The 14925-nt window shown below is 44.4% G+C and overlaps 1 protein-coding gene across 1 annotated transcript in view; it reads left to right on the top strand.

Annotated features, from left to right (window-relative positions):
- The first annotated feature begins 696 nt into the window (after positions 1-696).
- socs6a (suppressor of cytokine signaling 6a) overlaps positions 697-14925 on the top strand; it is a 67361-nt gene continuing 53132 nt past the window's right edge. The window contains exon 1 of the mRNA XM_072467135.1: positions 697-922. The gene's annotated coding sequence lies outside the window, so the exon portion shown is untranslated. The remainder of the gene's footprint in view (positions 923-14925) is intronic.

Below are 14925 nucleotides of genomic sequence, written 5' to 3'. Positions count from 1 at the left end.
ATCAGTACCGGGGAGGGAGAGAGTGAGAGAGAGATCAGTACCGGGGGAGGGAGAGAGTGAGAGAGAGATCAGTACCGGGGGAGGGAGAGAGTGAGAGAGAGATCAGTACCGGGGGAGGGAGAGAGTGAGAGAGAGATCAGTACCGGGGGAGGGAGAGAGTGAGAGAGATCAGTACCGGGGGAGAGAGTGAGAGAGAGATCAGTACCGGGGGAGGGAGAGAGTGAGAGAGAGATCAGTACCGGGGGAGGGAGAGAGTGAGAGAGAGATCAGTACCGGGGGAGGGAGAGAGTGAGAGAGAGATCAGTACCGGGGGAGGGAGAGAGTGAGAGAGATCAGTACCGGGGGAGAGAGTGAGAGAGAGATCAGTACCGGGGGAGGGAGAGAGTGAGAGAGAGATCAGTACCGGGGGAGAGAGAGAGTGAGAGAGAGATCAGTAACAGGAGAGGGAGAGAGTGAGAGAGAGATCAGTACCGGGGGAGGGAGAGAGTGAGAGAGAGATCAGTAACAGGAGAGGGAGAGAGTGAGAGAGAGATCAGTACCGGGGGAGGGAGAGAGTGAGAGAGAGAGAGATCAGTAACAGGGGAGAGAGTGAGAGAGAGATCAGTACCGGGGGAGGGAGAGAGTGAGAGAGATCAGTACCGGGGGAGGGAGAGAGTGAGAGAGAGATCAGTACCGGGGGAGGGAGAGAGTGAGAGAGAGATCAGTACCGGGGGAGGGAGAGATTGATCATTTACTGGCCGAGATCAGTCTTTGGGATCTCAGTGAGAGTGTGCTCTGGAGAGGAGCCGGGATCTGTGAAGCGGGCGGCGTGCTCTCTCTCTCACCCATCCGGGCGGGTTTCTTCTCCCCCCCCGCACCGGGGCCCGGCCGGGCGCTGACGGGATGAAGGTCGCGGCCGGGTTTGGGCGGACAGCAGCCAGAGGTAAGGCAGCAGGCGGCGGCGGAGACGGGAAGATGGCGGTGGCCGGGGTGGAGCGAGCGCGGCGGGAAACGACGAGGCTGGCGGCGGGGGCCTTGCGCTCCGAGGCCGAGGAGGCCTGGCCCCCGGGGGAGGAGGGCCGGCCGGCGCCTTGGGCCTGGCGGTCACTCTGCTCCCTGTCCCCCGGCCCGGGGGGGGGGGGGGGTTCGTGTTGCCTCGGGGCGCTCTGGAACTTTCTGGAACGCGGGGCACCGGCCGCTGCCCCCCAGCCAAATCCCCCACCGCCCACCGTGTCCCCAGGGCGGCCTCTCCCTCCCCCCAGGCCCGGGCTCCGGGGAACAAAGTTTGTGAAATTGGCCCCAAAGTCCCCGCGGGGCCCGGTGGAGCCTCCCTGGTCTGGTGTGGAGTGGACAGGCCCTCACCTCCTCTTTGCCTGGGCGCAAGTTGTGCAAACTATTCCCTATCCCTCTTTGAGCCCCCTCAAGGGGCTGCTGTCCCCTCACCATCATCAATTTTCACCCTCTAATATTGGTAAGAGAAATCCCCCCCCCCCCCCATTAAATATGTTCATGGTGAGGCAGGAATGCGTGTCTTTCTCCCCCCTCCCCTCCTTTTGGTCAATTCTTATCTTCCTCCTTTATTTTTGTTCTGTTACTCATGTACTGTGTGATTTTATTTTATTTTTTGTCAAGAGGGTTTTGGTTCCAGTAAAGTGACTGCGACCCACTTTCTTGCAGCCACAAGCTTTCGAGCTCAGCAGTTTTTGAACTGAGGGATAAAATGCCTTCTTCATGCCTCTTTTCTGTGTAAAATTAACTTGGAACAGCCAAAACAAAAATTGACTAGGACTGCATGTTCTGTATTCTGGAGAGATAGCAGCTCCGACCCTTTGTCTTTTTGTTGCTGTACTTCCTTTTCCTAAGTTTTGAAGTATTTTCCAGAGTACAGTTTGACAAAAAAGCACCCCCCCCACTTTACAATCGCCCCTTTCCTGTCTCCTCTTCCTCCACCCTGTCTCCAGCCCAGGTGTAGTAATTCAGATCATTAATCTGTTGCAGCATACCTGTCATACAGGCAGAGTTGTCTCGGCTTGTTTCTCTTCTAAACAACGATCCAGACAAATGTTGAGAGCTTATTATCTGGAGAAAGATTTCGTTTATTTATGTTCTCGCTATTTAGTATCATCTTATCTGTTTTAAGGCACCTTTGAATTTAATAACCTATACCAGTTTTGTTTTTGAAAATTGTAGTCTTCTTTTAAAATTAGTTGTACACATTTTGGGCCATTCCTTGTTCCATGTTGGTGGAGTAATTGCTGGGTTTGGAATTGGTTAAGAGTTAGTAGAGGCAAATAAATTGTTGAAATAGATGGGCAAACGCTTCATTCAGGTTGTTTGTTCATAGCATTTTCAAGATTTCTCTGCTGCAATTTGCAAGTTTCGGTAATAGTACATTATTTAGAATAATAGTTACAGAGTTAACAAAACACAGGTAGTTGTTCAGTGAAATAGTGTAAACTGATGCTTCGATAGCCCACAGAATTTGCATTTTGAATCTGGACATAGTTTTGCATAAGAGTGTGTATCATTTTTAAATGGGTAGACATAAGCCTTATTTGAACATGCTTGATGCGCACAAGTTAAAAACACTTTTGTGTACTGGTGTAGGAGGGATTTTGATTACTTTTCCCTCCAGGACACCCTTTCGTCATAACAGATGATAGTGAGAGACTCCATGTATCCTTAGTTTCAATGCAAAACTGTACAGAAGATGAAATGGAAAGCTCAGAGCAAATCCTTTCCCTGAAACTAATTAGCCTTTAGTTTTCAGATCTGCAAGCAGATAGAAAACTGTATGTATGATAAACCATTTTGACTCTTGTAGCATGCATGTGTTATAGGTTTATCTTTTAGCACACCTGCAAAAGTACCACCATGAAGCAGTTCAGCATCTGCAGTCATTTTTTAGTATTGGTGCTGTCCACGTCAAAATGCAGCTTCCTTATCTTGGATTTCGAATCATACATCCAGGTTTAATGATCCTTCTAATTCTACTGCAAGGGTAAGAGAGCCAGATCTAATGCTATACAATGTAAGGAGCCAGCTAACACACGCTAGTTTTCCAGAATCTTAAGGAAATAGCACCAGCGTGAAAGTACCTTTAAGGTTTTGAATGTAATTTCCCTAGAATATTTGTATGTCATTGTATTACTGCAGGTGCATCTGAGCTCTGACAGTCATTATTGTGCAGTAATTATCAAGCAGAGTTGTGGAACGGGTGTATATTCCAGTGAGTCTTCTGTTTAAGTGTACTTCAGTTATCAGTCTGAGCATGGGAGTAACCACATTCTCAAAATGTTTTAAAGCAACCCACGTTACGCAGTGCTGGGGTTGTCTTACAAACTCCCCTGAACAATACTGGTACATGAACTCCAATTTGACGGCACACAAGAGTTGTACTTACTCCAAGATGTCTGATTCAAACAGTGCAATGATAATCATTATGAGCAGAATTCCATCATATTTTGCTTTGAGATCATATTGAAAATTAACTTGGAGTTATATCGTCATTTTTGCATGGCTTTAGGCTGAAGCATCTCAACAACAATGCCAACATAACTAAAATTGCATCATAAACCTAAATTTATTTTGCTGCTGTGATTAATAGTCATTATTGTTTTAAAATATCCTAGCCACTGACTCCACCCTCCTCGCTGGTAACTGATGCTGAACCAAACCGATTCCAACCTTGGGGCCATATTTGGCCCTAAGATGAACTTCTGACCACATGTCTACTCCATCACCAAGACCACCTATTTCACCCCCATAACATTTCCTGACTCTGTCCTCCCTTTGGCTCATCTGCTCACTCATAGTTTAATTACCTCTAGACTTTGCTATTTCAATGCTCTCCCATTTATCCCACATAACCTTGAGCTCATCCAAAATTCATCCCCACCAAATATTGTCCCCTTTCACCCCCTGTGCTCGATGACCCCACGTTGTCTCCTTCCCTAGCAATACATTGATTTTTTAAAAACTTTCATTCTTGTTTTCAAATCCCTCCCAATCTCCTTCACCTTCTTCAGACCTACACCGCTTCAAGATCTCTGCACATGGCCAATGCTGGCCTCTTAAATTCCTTATTTTAATCGCCTACCATTGGTGGCCTTCTCTGTACTCTGCAAGTTCCTCCCTAAATCCCTGTGGATCTCTGTGCTCCTTTAAGAACCTCCAGGAATAATAATAATACTTATTGTCACAATTAGACTTACATTATCACTGCAATGAAGTTACTGTGAAAAGCCCTTAGTCGCCACATTCCGGGGCCTGTTCGGGTACACTGATTAAGCTTTTAGTCATCTGCTCTAAAATCTCCTTGTGTGGCTTGGTGTGAGACTTTATCTTCCATTAGCTCCTGTAAAGCGCCTTGGAATATTTTGCAAAGTTAAAAGATGCTACATAAATGCAAGTTTATTATCTGAAGATGTGACCAAATGAGTTGCCTGTTCTGAAGCTTTGTTTCAGCATGAAACAAGATAGCGAAACCTGTTGGTAGCGTATCATTAAAATAGGCAATTATAAATTTGTCTGCTGTTATGTAGGCAAATACATCAGCCAATTTGCATATATAAGGTCTCATTGCCAGTAACCTGACATGAGAAGAATGGAACTCACATATATGTAGTGCTTTCACATCTTCATAAGACATCAAAGAGCATTGTCACCAATTTATTACTTTGGTCACTGTTGTTCTTATAATTAAACATGGTATAGTTGGCACCTCGCAAAATCCATTTGAGCGTCCATGATTTGTATTTGATTCTGTTGGTTCGGGGAGCATCCTGAGAAAATGCTTGAATTCCAAATATAAGCATGCAAGCTTTTTTAGTTCAGTAGAAAAGTCAGTTGTGGCTTCAGTTCAGTGTCTCATTTGAAAGACAGCACCTGCAACTATGCAAGAATATAATGTAGTTTTGGTATCGGGCTGACCAGAGGTTGTGAGTTCATATTTTATCATTCGCAAGCTAGGAAATTGAGTTTATCAACTTTATATTTTTCATAAAATCCAAACTGGTTTTCTGCTGTCCAGGTGGCACAGTGGTTCGCACTGGTGCCTCACAGTGCCAGGGACCAGGGTTCAATTCCAGCCTTGGGTCACTGCCTGTGTGGAGTTTGACTTTCTGCAAGTGTCTGCGTGGGTTTCCTCCGGGTGGTCCGGTTTCCTCCCACAGTCCAAAGATGTGCAGGTTAGGCGGATTGGCCACTCTAAATGTCCCCTAAATGCCCAAAAGGTTAGTTTGGGTTACGGGGATAGGGTGGGGGCTAGGCCTAGGTAGGATGCTCTTTCAGAGGGTCGGTGCATACTTGATGGGCCAAATGGCCATCTTCTGCACTGTGGTCATTCAAGAAAGTGAAATTATCACATGTAACTAGTTCAACTTTTGTGGTTTACTGGGAATGCTCTCTGACGTATGGAACCACCTGGTTGTGAAACAGGCTTATCGTCTCTTAAAGATATTGAGAGATGAACAATGAATGTGGCCAAGCATCCCACGCCCAAGAGCAAATAAAAATAAATACAGCACCACTGGAGTACTTGACTGCCGTGTTATCATGAATTATGTATTCCGGCTATGTCGTGCATCTTGATCTCCCCACTCCTTGATTTTGAGGGCTTGAATTATGTTTCTGTATTAGATGGCCTTCATTGGATTTTCAGAAGAAGGTGGGTATACAAATGAGAGGGGCGATATTGTTGGAGAGGACAGTGTGAAACAGATTGGTAAGCTCGAGGAAATACTTGTTAGGAAGGAAGATGTGTTGGGCATTTTGAAAAACTTGAGGATAGACAAGTCCCCCGGGCCTGACGGGATATATCCAAGGATTCTATGGGAAGCAAGAGATGAAATTGCAGAGCCGTTGGCAATGATCTTTTCGTCCTCACTGTCGACAGGGGTGGTACCAGGGGATTGGAGAGTGGCGAATGTCGTGCCCCTGTTCAAAAAAGGAACTAGGGATAACCCTGGGAATTACAGTCCAGTTAGTCTTACTTCGGTGGTAGGCAAAGTAATGGAAAGGGTACTTAAGGATAGGATTTCTGAGCATCTGGAAAGACACTGCTTGATTAGGGATAGTCAGCACTGATTTTTGAGGGGTAGGTCTTGCCTTACAAATCTTATTGAATTCTTTGAGGAGGTGACCAAGCATGTGGATGAAGGTAAAGCAGTGGATGTAGTGTACATGGATTTTAGTAAGGCATTTGATAACGTTCCCCATGGTAGGCTTATGCAGAAAGTAAGGAGGCATGGGATAGTGGGAAATTTGGCCAGTTGGATAACGAACTGGCTAACCGATAGAAGTCAGAGAGTGGTGGTGGATGGCAAATATTCAGCCTGGACCCCAGTTACCAGTGGCGTAAATCTGTAAAGCTGCTGGGGAAGGGTGAGGTTTGGAGGTCCAGAACAGGAGCTCCAACCATATCTGTGCATCACGTAAGAGAAGAAAATGCTGGAAATACCTGGCAGGTCTGCCAGTTGAGTTAACGTTTCATATCCATGACCTTTTGCTGCTAGACCCGATGAGTGTTTCCAGCATGTTCTGCTTTTATTTCAGATTTCCAGCATATGTAGGATTTTATTTTTGCATGGCTGTGTATCGCAGTTTCAGTTCACCCAATGTTTCACAGAAGCTTTACTTATATTTTGAACGGGGAGTTAGCTTTCAACCTATTTGAAAGAGGCTCATGGTATTCCAACCTTATAGTAACAGGAGTTCCTTATCTTATTGATGGTGGACCAAGTATATATGGGAGTTGGTTTAGAGGATGGTAAGAATTTAGCATTTCCCAGGAATATCTGTCCAGAAGATCTGGCAGTAGCATTGTGCCACAATGTAAGTTAATCTGTACCTATTCTTCTTTGGTTTGTCCAGCACTCATGTGTTGGGTAAAATGTTTGGCACTTGTAAGGGAAAGGGACATATAGGTTGTAAAGTTTTGTGCTGGTCCTCTTAAAATCTGAGATTGTAAAAGCCTGCATCTGTCCTCCATTGGTAGTGGATTGTCCAGGTTGCATTTCCTCGCATATTTATATTTTCTGCTGCTATGAAGGACTTAATTTATTGTCTACAGAAGTTCTGGATGAACTGTTCCAATTGGGTTTACAATTGGGGGAAATGGCCACTTCTTTGAGTGTAGTGTTGGATCTGGGGATAATCCTGTTGGGTAGTGTGAAAGTTACCAACAAACAGCTGGGAACAATTTCGATGTTCTTGCTTCATACGCTGAAATCATCGCTGAGAAATTGCTGATATACGGGAATGATGTGAGGCTAATGGGTATAACCGTGCTGGGAAAATCTATCCCGACTAAGCTGTTGATCGTTTCTGTGGGTTTGTGGGGAATTGCTTGTCTCAAAGTCAAATCAGAAGTTTTGAGTAGAGGCCTTTCCTTTTGGCAGTAATTCTGTGAGTTGTTCAGCTTCGGTAATGTCTGTAGCTGAGGAAACTCAATTAACTAAGGTTCTTCCGAGCCCTACAGTATCGTGTTTGATAAAACGCTTTATAGCCAGGGAGAGGTTAGTGAAAAGTGTTTGAATTAACCGGGAACTGAGCAGGCAGTTAAGCTGTGACTGAAATACATTACAGGCACCAATTTGCACGTTGGCTATTATCGCAGAATAAGAAACTCTTTTTGAGCTACTGCTTAGTGTAGCGTTGTGATATTCCTTATATTCCATAGCCACAGAACTACTCGTGTCCATATTAGTTAGTCCCAAAATGTCTATAATGAATAGTTTTGAGTAAATTGTTAAGGTGGTCAACCCACTTGGTAAATTTAATAGGCCAAATCTTACAGGAGCAAAGCACCTCACAGTGCATGCTATTAGTTGGCCTTTTTTCTGTGCCCTTCAGCTCAATTTATTTTCTCTGGCATAACTTGCTAGCAGTGTGAGCTGATAATGGTGTGGCAAGGCCACCTGGGACCTGATTTAACAATATGGGACAAACAATCGGTCTCATTAACCAATGAGATTTAAAGATTAAGAAAGACACAGGAAAGACAGTGGGAAGAGTCAATTAGGCTGGATTCAGGTATAGAAAGTAAAATAAGGAATGAGAAAGGACAATTTGTGAGGAAACAAATACAGAAAATAAAATGTTAAAAAAACTTAAATCAGCAACAACAATTGACTGCATGCGAGAATGAGACTGACCGCTTTAAATTATTTTATTTCTGTACCAGAGAAGTTGATTAATATTGCATTAACGATTATCATGTTGCAAAAAGGCTACTCCTGCTCTTCATTTGCAGACCTACCTTTCTTGGGTGAGTTTAATAGCCATTTGATGTACAAATCCTGTAACATCTTTGAAAGAACAGGGAATCAAAGCAAACAGTAGAGTGGTTAAATTGATCCGAAGATTCATTCACAATTCATGGTACATCCCCATATCCCCTGAACATGCTAATTTGTGTATTAATTATGGAATTACAATGAATTCAGTTCTTCTCATTATTTAACCATCTTTTATGTGACCATGTGGTAGATCAATTGATGTGTTTTGTGAGACCACAAATCTTAGACATGCCAAGCATTGGAACCTATAGCTGATGGTCAGATGCAGTGAGCTTTCAGAGCAAAAATCACTTCATATTAGGAGTATTGTGGCAGTGCAACAGTGAAATTCAGGTTTGACTTCTCCAAGGCCATTGAATTGCCAACTCTGGCATGCTGCTATAGAAAGGAAATGTAGAGAGGAACAAGTACTTTCTTTTGGCTGGGGATATTGGACTAGAATTGGCTTAATTGTGCCAATGCTCAACTAGCTACCACAGCACAACATTCATTAACTTGGAGCAAGCGGTAGAGGCAAGAGCAAAATAGAGGGGACGGGGAGTCGCATGATAGCGCGGGACAACTGGGTTTTCACGAGCTCTGGGTCCCCTGGCACTGTGAGGCAGCAGTATTAAACACTGCGCCACGCCTTATGAAGGCAGTGGTGATACATGAGGAGGTTCTTGTGACGGAGCAAACATTGTCCCTGGTGGAAGCCTGCCTTCATACATTTGGGGTCCTGTTGTATGGCCTGTGGTCCTTCTTGAGGGATGTGGACGAGGATGAGCGGGAACCACTGTGGGGCCCTGTTGAACCTAGTATCTCCGGCGAGAGAGTGGAGAGTTTCCCAGCCAAGTTTGGGAACTGGCTGCCATTTTTCAGGAATCTTGGATTGGAGGGCAGGCATCTTACAATCCACAGCGCACATTTGATCCTGTCTTCTAGTCCTTTGGGGTGGCCTTCCTGGTTTGGTATGGCCCTGTTCCGGATGTCGGCTGAGAGGCGTGTGGACTACCTGAGTCAGCTAGGCTGGCCCCATTGCAGGAACCTAGGTTGTTGACCGTCTGGGCCTGGCCATGTCGGCAGGTTGGAAGTAATGAAGCTTGTATCCGATTGTTGAAATGCTTAGAAGATCCTGGAAGATGCTTTCCGCTTTAGATCCTGCACTATCCTTGATGTCTACTTTCTTTGTGACCCAGTAGAGTAATCATTTATCCTGTTGTTTACTTTGCTCAGTCCTGATCCTGGACTTCTGATATTCATGATGCTTTCTGTTCGTTATTTTATTTTGTTTGCTTGCAGGGAAGTGAATTCTTTGGGGGAGATGTCTTGTACCATCAATTATCTTATATTAATGAGTTTGTATCATGTCAAGCTTGATTTTCTATGTGGGAGTTGTGCACAGTTACTTTATCCTTTTTTATCCTTGGGAGGAGGATGAGCAGAACTGGTGAGGAATGGAGGGTATGGGGGTAATGTCAGTTTTGTCCTCACTATATTCGAGGAGGATCCCCATAGTTCGATCCAATTTGGCAGCATTTATTCTTCTCCGGGGCCAGGCAGACTGCGTTTTATCCTGTTCAGGAAGTTGTTTATTGAGCTCCCCTTAGTGGGGAGTTGGTCTGTTATCCTGAATTAGCTTCCCCCTCTTTGACTATTCCTCTGCTGTTTGAACCTTTGTGACAAGGTTATCCCCTATATACTCTATTTGTGGTGGGGTGGTCCCTCTCTGGGGAGAGGAGGCGGGGCCTCCGGTCCTGTATTTCCCACAGGACCAGACGGGACTAGTCTTGGGGTGGTGTTTGATAGAGGGGTCATGGTAGCCTTAGGAACTGGTTCCTTCATGTTTATTATTCTTGTGGCGGTGCTGGGCTAGGCCAGGCCCGGTGCTGCAGTCGTTATTATGTTTCTTGTGGAGGTGCTGAGCTCAGCCACGCCAGCTTTCACGGTCATTATCCTGGCACACCTTAGATGATGGCACCTGCCATGGTGATCCCGATGTGGGCAATGCATGTTCGGAGAGGCATTGAGATGGGGTGGGCCAGGGGGTGCGGCCCAGTCTAATTTTTTCTCCATGATCAATTACCCGATAGCTGTTGGGTGGGTCCACGTGATGGATGTTTGCCCAGTCCTTGTTTTGTTGTAATTTAGTGGATCCGAGGTGTAGTTCTGACAGTTCTCGCTCTTCTCTTCATTTGTTTCGCACCAGATGAAGTGTTAGAGTGTCACCTATATATTCTTCTTAATTTTGACGCCCTTGTGGACTAGTGGTGGTGACGTTGAAACTTGGCCCTTGGTTGTACAAACAAACAAGGATCGATTTTCTTTCTTTTTGGGTTTTGGGTGGTCCAATCCTTTCTTTGTGTTGGTCGGGGATGGGGAAGGTCCAGCATTTCCAGGAGAAGGGGGGGTCTCCCTCCAAGGGCATCTCCTCCCCCAATTTGTGGGCCACTCTAACGGACCTCCTGACCTGTGTGGGCTACTCCCCTGTCTTTCTGACTGGGACCAGGCTATTTTCCTTCCAAGCCCTGTGTCTTGACCTGGTTTGCCCTTGTGCCCTATGGAGACGGTATTGATGTTGACAGTCTGGTGTTTTGTCTGTGGTCCTGGGATGCGGTGATGGGGTTTTGGGGGTCCGTTTCTTCATTCTTGGCTCTTCTTGCTCTCTTTACTTTCTTTGTGGGAGACCATGGATTGTCGACATGAGGTTGGTTGTGTCTGGTCCTCTATTTGAATTTGTTTTTGTCTTTTGCCATCTCGAAGGGAGAATAAGGGTCTGGAGGAGAGTGCCAGTTGCACTGTAAGAGTTAGCCAAATTCCCTTACTACTGGGGTTCTCGGGTATTATTTTCTTCTGTCATCCTGTTTCAAGCTATGGGTGTGATGTAGGGCTACATTGTTGACTGTATCCTGTTCGTAAGCAGATGAGTCTGATCTGTGGGGGGAAACCTGTTGGAAATTTTGTTCCTGATTCATCCGGTCTTGTTGTTCCTAACATTGTAATTGTAATGACTGCTGTTCTAGGCAGCTTTTGTTGGACATTGACACCTATAGCTGTCTCTTTGCATTTGCTTGTTTTGTGCGTATTTGTGTAAAAAATTGAAAAACGCCAATAAACTGACATTTTTTTTAAAAAGGGGGGGCATATAAAGCTGTTTTGGAAGAAATAAAATGCTGCACACAGGCAGGGCGAGAGAACTGCTGAAATCCCTATTCCTTTAAGAATAATCAGTAATCGTTGAATTTTTGGGAGGAAGATGTGTGTGTGGTTTCATTAACCCCACGTGTGTGGATGATTTGAATAACCAGCAGCAAACATTTTGTAGGTTTAAAATAAAGAAAAAATTATTGTTTATTGTAGCACTCGCCTTGAAATCCAATGCCAAGGCACCCACTCGCACAATCACACACACAAATGCCCTCAATGAAAGTACAGTTGAAAAGAATAGTACACTTTTATAAGTTACAAAAAGGAATACTACATAACTCACATGATTCGCCATTGTTTTGGAGAAGGTACATCGTAGGGCCTTAATTAGAAGGTTGTCTTCGCTCATGCAGCTCCATTTCAATGAACTCAACTGCTAAAGTTATTTGCAGGACTTTCTGTAGACCGCAAAGTCAGCTTCTCACTGTTTCATTACCAGGAGGTCATTGTTTTGGGGAACCTGGTATGAAACAGGCTTGAAGAACTTATAATGCAGTTTTCAGATCTTTATTAGGCATTGGTATTACAGCCTTTTCCCTATCTCTCTCTTTCTGCAGACAGTATTTAAAGATTAAAAGGGACAGGCATTGCTGCCTCGACCATGCGACATCTCGCAATTGTGATTCCTTTCCCAAATATGGCGGGGTTGTTAGTTAAAGCTACATCCTGCTTTATTGTTCCTGGAATACTGTTCCATTGATTAGAAATATCCATCTTGATGAACTGGGGAATTGGGTTCTTTCTCTCTCAAGACTCATTCGATTCAGAAATGTCTTCTGATGGTCTTCAGGAAAAGTGTAGTTTATGCCTTTTCATCTGGAATGTACCTTTTTGTCCTGATGAGACAGTGAATCAGTCCCTGAATGCGCAGACCAGGTCATCTGACCTTCGGCAGCCACCTTTTGTCGCACATATTGTCCATTTGAAAGGAAAAGTCAATTCAAAAGATTTCACATTTGAATAAAGTTTGTATTTTAAAAGTTATAAATGTGACATCCTTTACTGTACATGACAAAATAGTGAGGAAACAAGAGGCTGAATATTGCTAAGTGTATGCCTTGCTCAACATCTTTCATTGTATAAATAACGTGGTTCCTGAGTATATCCATGTACAACTCGAAGAGCTACCATCCATTATAGTCATTGAATCCAAAACTCAATTGCTTTGTGGTTGAACTTGATGGTTATAGAAATAACATGTCGCACTTAGTGCAAAAATAGCAATTTCTTCTGACTGGAATGAGCTTTTCCATGGGCAATTTTGTTCAGGCAGCCTACTCTTTTTTGATTGTTGAATACGCTTCTAGCATTGTAAGATGCTAAATTATAAATGTCCAGCAAGAAATTGCCCTTTTACCTCTGGGAGGTGGAATTGAAACCAGCCCACACTGATGGAATGAATTTGTTCTTCGTTGCCTTAAGATTCAATGTGAAACACATTTGGGTATTTTCATTTCAGTTCACAGCATAAATTGACAGTATCACATGGAGATTTTGTAAGCATGACTTGCTTGATTATCAGTTAAAGATAATAGTGTTTTGGAGGAAGAACAAGTGAGGTGCATTCGGAGGTTGTTTGGATTCATGAATAACCCCATCTAATAAAACAATTGATTATGCATTAAGATTGCTTCATCAATCAAGACATCAACACAGTTGCTGCAAGTATAAATTTGTCAGGTATTGTGATTTGCAGTGCCAGTGAAATCCAGTTAATATCATGGCTTTCCCTAACCAATAAACCAACTTTGTTTGGAAGATATTAAATGAGATGGGTAAGGTTTTACAATGGCTTTATTAAATAGATGTAGGGCACGTCCCTCATTACAGTCTTAGTCCAAGCATAGGCAAAAGGCTTGAATTCCAAAGGTGATCTGAGTGCCCTTGCCCTTGACACCAAGGCAGCATACGATTGAATTGGCACCACTAGTAAAACTCAAATCAGTGGGATTAGGAGGAAAGCACTCTCATGGCTCAATTATCTCAACTCTGGTATATCATTGCAGAACTTCCACAGAGCAGCATCTAAAGCCTGCTTCACCATTGGCCTTCCCGCCATCATAAGGCCAGGAGTGGGTCAGCCCACTTACGAGTGCAGTGTTCAGCTCCATTCACATTTCCTCAGCTAATGAGGCAGTCATTACTGGCCTGCAGCAAGACGTGGAAAACACCCAACCTTGAGCTGATCAATGGCAAGTAATGCCCCACACATACCAGGTGCATGGCATGGTGGCACACTGGTTAGCACTGCTGCCTCACAGTGCCAGACCGGGCTTGAGTCACTGTCTGTGTGGGGTTTGCATATTCTCCCTGTGTCTGTGTGGGTTTCCTCCGGGTGCTCTGGTCAGTCCAAAGATGTGCAGGGTAAGTGGATTGGCAATGTTAAATTGCCCCTTAGTGTCCAAAAATGTGTAGGTTAGGTGGGGTTATGGGGATAGGGTAAGGGTGTGAGCCAAAGTAGGATGCTCTTTCGGAGGTTCAGCGCAGACCCGAAGGTTTGAGTGGCCCCCTTCAGCACTGTGGTGATTTTATGAATGACCATTCCCGACAAGAGAGAGTTTAACGACCAGCATTACCATGACAGGATCCCCCACCATTAATATTCTGAGGTTACCATTGGCTAGAAACTCAAGTCATGTAAATGCTGCAGTCACTCGTGCAAGACTGAGTACTCTTGAGGTAAGGGAAGGCGGTGACGTAGCAGTATGTTCACTGGACTGATGACCCAGGGTAATGCCCTGGGGACCCGGGTTCGAATCCCACCACAGCAGGTGGTGAAATTTGAATTCAATAAAAATATGGAATTAAAAGTCTAATGATGACTATGAAACGATTGTCGTAAAAACCCACCTGCTTCACTAGTGTCCTTTAGGGAAGGAAATCTGCTGTCCTTACCTAGTCTGGCTTACATATGATTCCAGACCCACAGTAATGCCCTCTGAAATGGTCTAGCGCTCAGTTTAAGGGCAATTAGGGATGAGAAATAAATCCTGGCCCAGCCAGTGATACCCACATCCCCTGAACAATCTTTAAAAAAAAAATGTAGCTCCTTAAATTACCCACTGCTGCCAAGCATGTGATGGAATACTGTCAACCTGCCTGAACTTGTGCACCTACAGCAATGTTCAAGAAGCTCACTACCATCCAGGGTGAAGCTATCTGCTTGGCACCTCAATCATTTGCCTAAACATTCACCGCTTTTACCATTGGTGTACCATGCCTGAAGGCCATAATGCTAAGCAACTCCAAAACAACAGAAGTGATTAGGTATATATAATGTTATATTTTTGAGCATATTTTTTCAAGTTGCCACATCTTCTCCACAGACGTGGGCAACCTGCAAACTACATTATTTTTGAGCATGCGTAATCTTTAAAGGTGCTATACTTTCAAGCTGCATGATTGTCATGAACCAGTTCATCTGTTTGTTTTGAATGTTGGGAACTGGAATGGGTTTGAA

This window comes from Scyliorhinus torazame, chromosome 11 (genome assembly GCF_047496885.1).
Source record: "Scyliorhinus torazame isolate Kashiwa2021f chromosome 11, sScyTor2.1, whole genome shotgun sequence".
Lineage (NCBI taxonomy): Eukaryota > Metazoa > Chordata > Chondrichthyes > Carcharhiniformes > Scyliorhinidae > Scyliorhinus > Scyliorhinus torazame.
This window is presented reverse-complemented; position numbering and strand designations above follow the sequence as displayed.